Source organism: Cervus elaphus, chromosome X (assembly GCF_910594005.1).
Source record: "Cervus elaphus chromosome X, mCerEla1.1, whole genome shotgun sequence".
NCBI classification, from domain to species: Eukaryota; Metazoa; Chordata; class Mammalia; order Artiodactyla; family Cervidae; genus Cervus; species Cervus elaphus.
In genome coordinates this window covers 63,523,750-63,530,098 of record NC_057848.1, presented here as the reverse complement: position 1 = coordinate 63,530,098, position 6,349 = coordinate 63,523,750, and the positions used below count along the sequence as shown (strand labels likewise).

General features: G+C 39.0%; 1 non-coding gene across 1 annotated transcript; it reads left to right on the top strand.

The window, feature by feature from the left end:
* Positions 1 to 967: 967 nt before the first annotated feature.
* On the top strand, positions 968 to 1,038 carry TRNAG-GCC. The gene has a single exon. It is a non-coding gene; the product is annotated as a tRNA-Gly (tRNA).
* Positions 1,039 to 6,349: the final 5,311 nt, after the last annotated feature.

The following is a 6,349-nucleotide window of genomic DNA, read 5'->3' as shown; positions in this document are numbered from 1 at the left end:
AGTTTTTACATTTTAGCCAGAATAATATCAAAATTGTGCAACATAATAGAAAAGAAGCTTCTATCTCATACTTAGTGCAAAACAAGTTTGAACACTTGAAATTACAATTAAATATGTGATAATATTTTTATATTTATGGCATATTATTTTCACATATATCATTACATTTAGTCTTCAAAATATCCTTATGAGGCTAATAGACATGCTATTGTTTTTTATTGAAATATAGTTTATTTACTATGTTGTATTAGTTTTTAGTATACAGCAAAGTGATTCAGTTACATATTCTTTTTAATATTCTTTTCCATTATGGTTTTTCATATTCTTTTCTATTATGTTTTCTTGCATAATATTGAACATCGTTCCTTGTGCTATACACTAGAACCCTATTTTTATCCATTTTATGTATTAAAGCTTGCATCTGCAAATCCCAATTCATCCCTCCCCCATCCACCTCCCCCTTGGCAACCACCAGTTTGTTCTGTATGTACTTAATTCTGTTTCTGTTTCATAGATGGGTTCATTTGTGTCATATTTCAGATTGTACATATAAGCAATATTATATAATATTTCTCCTTCTCTGTCTGACTTCACATAGTAAGATAGTCTATAGGTTCATCTGTGTTGTTGCAATGGCATTGTTTCATTCTTTTTTATGGCTGAGTAATTTCCATCATATGTATGTACCACATCTTCTTGATCCATTCATCTGTCGATGGACCCTGAGGTTGCTTCCATGTCTTAGCTATTGTAAACAGTGCTACAATGAACACTACGGTGCATGTATCCTGTCAAACCATGCTTTTTTTTCCAGATGTATGCCTAGGAGTGGAATTGCTAGACCATAAGGCAATAGAGTTGCTATTATTTTTTTTTAGTTGTTATTATTAATTTCAGTTTATGGATGAGAAAATGGGTTTCAGGGAAGTCATGTGATTTAACCCAAAGCACATCATTACCACTGTAAGCATTAGTGGTTTAGTGGTAGAATTCTTGCCTGCCATGCAGGAGGCCTGGGTTTGATTCCCGGCCAATGCAAGAACACTCATGTTTAGGGCTTCCCTGATGGCTGAGACTGTAAAGAATCTGCCTGCCATACAGGGGATCCAGGTTCAATCCCTGGGTTGGGAAGATCTCCTGGAGAAGGGAATGGCTACCCATTCCAGTATTCTTGCCTGAAGAATCCCATGGACAGAGGAGCCTGGCAGGCTACATCCATGGAGTCGCAGAGTCAGACACGACTGAGCAAGTACTACACCATTACAGCACAAAGCCAAATCTTCTAAGACTACAAAGCACGTTCATTTGACTGTTTTGCAGTTTGTCAAACTTCTTGGACTGTCAAAATTAGGACATATATCCCTAAGGTGTAACTACCCATTTTTTTCCACCAATTCAAGATACAACTGACCATGTACTGACAAACCGTGGCTATTCCAACTCCCTACAGATGCCTTTCAGACATGGCAGGATCATGTGATACAGGTGGCACCTACTTTGCATACACACAAAGCCCGGCCAAACTAGACTCCCTATTGGAAAAGGATGGCAGAGTACAAGTCCTCTGTTAGTCACACGCTAAGCCTACAGTCTTATCCCTATTCCTACAAATACAGCACACACTAGCCCTGACCTTCACAGAGGAGGGCCTATTGTGGTGCTGGTGCCTCTCCCCTGAGTACATACAGTTTAGAATAGGATGGAACCTATGGCTGAAGTCAAGGATATGCATATATTAGGGAAAGACAATAGACATGGGGGAAAGAGGTGGGGCAAGCATGTAATACCTCCATGTAAGTGTGGAGCTTTGAGTTTGAAAATTTTGACATCCAAGTAAGAATCATTAAAACAGTTCTGTTTTCCTATACAAAGCAAACAGCAGGCATTTATAGAGCAACTATGAAGGGCCTGGCACTGAGTTTAACACTGCAGGGAATACAAAAAGGAATGAGACATGGACCATGCCCTTGAAAAACTCACACTGCAGAGAGGGAAGTAGATACATAAACAATTATAGAACAGCATGATATCTGATCTAATAGCCCTAGAATAGCAGTTATCACTACTATTTTTAGTAAGGAATTAGTGGGGCTATGTTGTAGATACACCATCAACATCACCAATGCATAACCATGACTGTTCTATTTTGTGTCCACGATTGGTGTCCTAAATTACCCCTAGATGAACCACTCCTAGACTCTTGAAGTGTTTTGTTTCAATATAGGACTACATTGTTTTACAAAGCAAATTATAATATTAATTTTAAAATCTCCACTGTGTATACAAAGTTTCATAAGAGACTTCAACGAAGATGCTCTTATATTAGCCAGATATAGAAACTTACAAAACATTAACCACAGGCGAAATGAATAACTTTTGACAAAGAAATAACAAGAGGAATATGTTTGTTTCTAACAAAAATGTGACAGTATTATGTCAAACCACCCCCCCCACCCCAGTCTCTTGGAGATTTCAAAAAGCAGCTAAGGTGTCAGAGTATGCCATTACCTCTTACTTTTTCTGTGTTCAAGAAATGAATACAGTGTTTCAATTATTTTCTTCCCGCTGGGGCAGGAGAGCTAATGTATTATTTATTTTAAAGGGAATTAAAATTAAGATGCTAGCACATCCATAATTTCATCTAATTTTTCACCAATGAAAATAAAAAATAAAATTTGCAGAAAATGAAACAGGTAGGTCTCAACCACTTAATTCCCTCAATTCTGATATTAAACTTTTGAATAAGACATCCCTTTGGAAAGCTAGCTCGAAATAACAGATGTTTTGCACCATTCCTAAAATCACAATCTTCATCAAAAACCCATGTCTTGAACCTTCTGAAAGATAATTGTTACTGGGTATTTCAACAGAGAAATTTGGAAGGAGTGGGATACACTGAACTCACCTGTAGGGTAGTTGCACACAAATCTTAGTAAACAATTTTACCACAAACTCACTAGGTAGATGTAAGGGGCACTGCTTACAAATTCACCTACATGGCTTTTTTGATATGATATGTAATAATAGTAAAATATACATGAGCCTTATTTCTAAGCCCTCAATATGAAGAAAAACTCACTGAAGAAATCATCTATTCCTTCCCACACAATTCTAGAGCCCTAGGCTTCCCTAAGGCGCTAGTGGTAAAGAATCCACCTAATAATGCAGGAGATGTGGGAGACACAGGGTTGATCCCTGGGTCAGGAAGATCCCCTGGAGGAGGACATGGCAACCCACTCCAATATTCTAGCCTGGAAAATCACATGGACAGAGGACCCTGGTGGGCTACAGTCCGGAGGGTCACAAAGAGTTGGACACGACTGAGCATCTGAGTGCAACCTACAAACTTCCCAAGGCCACACAGCTGTCCAATAGCTTGCAGCATGGTTGTGAAAGCTGCTTCAAAGCTTGCTCTAAGGGTCATAGCATTGAAGCAATCCATCTCCTACACAACTATACATACGCCTGGCTTGAATAGGCAATCCAAGGGCATATGAAAGAATGATCCACTCCTTCCCAAGGTTTCAGTTGAATACAGTTGATAGCTAGCTCTGCAAACCTCCTTTGAGGAATCATGTCCACAGCATGGCGTCAGGCCACCTCTACCCCCACCCACATGTACTGTGGTCACCCCTTCTTCGTGGAGAACATGTTCCAAGATCCCTAGAGGATGCCTGAAACAGAGGACAGTGCCAAATCTTATATATACTATGTTTTTCCTATGCATACACACCTTGATAAATTAAAGTAAGAGATTAATGGCAATAACTAATAATAGAATGATTGCAAGAATTTACTGTAATAAAAATTATGTGAACGTGGTCTCCATCAAAATACCTTATTGTATACATTTAATGCCTTTTCCATCTTAAGCACTTATCACACAGTGTGGCCATAATTTTGCAGTTTGAGATGTGACAGCAAAACTAGCACAAATTTCTTCTTCCTTCTTCACAAAAGCCTCAGCATACAATGTTTCCTCTTCTGTATTCAGTTGAAAACTTAGACCTTTTCACTTAAAGGAAGCACTTTACAGCTTCTTTTTGGCATATTTGAACTGCAAATATCACTACTCTTGTGCTTTGAGGCCATTATTAAGTATAAAGTAAGGATTACTCGGATGCAAGCACTGCAGTACTGCCTCTGTCTGATAACCAAGGCAGCTACTAGGTGACTAATGGGTGGGTACCTCTGGACAAAGGAATAATGCATGTCCTGAGAGGGATGGAGCTGATGTCATGAGATTTCATTGTGCTACCTAGAAGGGTGCACAACTTAAAATTTGTGCATTGTGTATCCTGGAATTTACTGTTTAATATTTTCAGACCATGTTGGACCTCAGGTAACTGAAACCTCAGAAAACAAAGCCATGGATAAGGAGGACTCCTCTAGGGCATTCTTAACATTTATCCACAGTCTCTGTTCCAATCTGCTTGACAACCTACCTTTTATTCAGTGTCCTAAGTGGTCCTTTTCATCCCAGCTTTGACCTTTGTTATTAATTATGCCATTTACAGCCTCATCTCATACTGGACCAAAAACTTGACACCATTTTCCCAACTCTGAAGTCTCGCTTTTCTCAACTCTGATTTGGCTATGCCTGCTGATTCTGTTACTTCAGAAGCTCTGAGTAACCACCTGGTCTAATCTTGGCCCCTAAACTGTCACATGTGGAGGCTCCACAGCAGTGAAAGTCACTCAGTTGTGTCTGACCCTTTGCAACCCCGAGGACCATACAGTCCATGGAATTCCCCAGGCCAGAACACTGGAGTGAGTAGCCTTTCTTCTCCAGGGGATTTTCCCAACCCAGGAATAGAACCCAGGTCTCCAGCATGGCAGGCAGATTCTTTACCAACTAAGCCACAAGGGAAGCCCATGTGGCCCTAGACATGCCATGTAATTTCCAAGATGTGCAATAAGTCTTTTACAAATTTTCTCCTGATGGTTATTGCTGAAGTTAACTTTCAATCATAATAAGAACCATAAGGGCCAATCCAGCCACAACATTGGTTATTAATAGGCTGAGACCAGCACACAACAGTTATTCTACCATCGAATAATAGCATTATATTTCTATATCTAAAAATATCAGCATGTGACACCAGAATTGGAACACATGACATCTCATAACACAAAATAATATGCTTGGAGCCAAACAACAGAATGCTGATTCTGTATGTGAATTGTGCAAATGTTTCATTAAAGAAGACTGAAATAAGTTGTCATGGAAATTGTTCCAATCTGAGACTTACTGGATATACAAATATTGCATTTCTATACCTGCCACATCTCCCTAAATGTAAGCCACATAGGAACTAAATGTAAGCTTCATAGGAACTATGAATTTTGTTGTAAAAGGGAAAAGAGTTGGTCTAGGTCTTGGTAATAGTTAGAAAAAGCATAAACTGAACTATATTTCTTTTTCGATCATTAAAATTAGAACCTGAATTTTTAAGTAGTAACCTGTGTTGTTTTTGAAAATGTAAATGCGGCACCATATAATTTACTTCCTCAGTCCACCTTTCATTGTGCATGGTCTTCATTAAATTGCCTAGAGGTAACTAGAGAAATAAATTGAAATTGGAAGACTAAACACCTCCCCCATCCTCCTCACTCTGCTCATATAGGACATAAAGGGAATGAGAGCCCTAAACTGAGCCCTTACAAGAAGTATGTGATCTCAGAGCTGTAACAGTCTTTAAGAACTAAGAGAGAGGATGTCAAGACAAATACGGTGGGACTTCCCTGGTGCTCCAGTGGTTAAGAATCTGCCTTGCAATGCATGGGACGTGGGTTCAATCCCCGGTTGGTTATCTAAGATCCCATATGGCGAGGGGCAGCTAAGCCCACGAGCTGCAACTAGTGAACCTGTGCACAGCACAGTCAAGATCCTGCATGCCACAACTAAGACACAATGCAGCCAAATAAATATTAAAAAAAAAATATGGCTCAGTGTTGCCTCCTTTTCACATTCAGTAAAGTCCAAAGAGAAATAATATGAAAGCTGAGAATGAAGGAAGGCACACTCTTGATGAAATTATTCAAAACACACCAACAGTAATTTAAAATTCAAATGCAAAGGACACAATCATGGTAAATCACAAACCACTGTGGGTTTGCAAATGAGGTGCTGTTAAAATAGTCTTACTGAAAACCAAGAAAACTCCAGCAGCAAGCTGTGTGTGAACAAGCACCATGGGAGCCTTACAACCCTGAATTTGAGCTTTCAGTAAGCTTAAGCAATGTGCTGATTTTAGCTTATGAAGATCAAGCTTCAAAAATCATTACTCACTCTCTTGGTAATTTTTTTTTAAATTGAAGTATAGTTGGTTTGTGTTAATTACTGCTG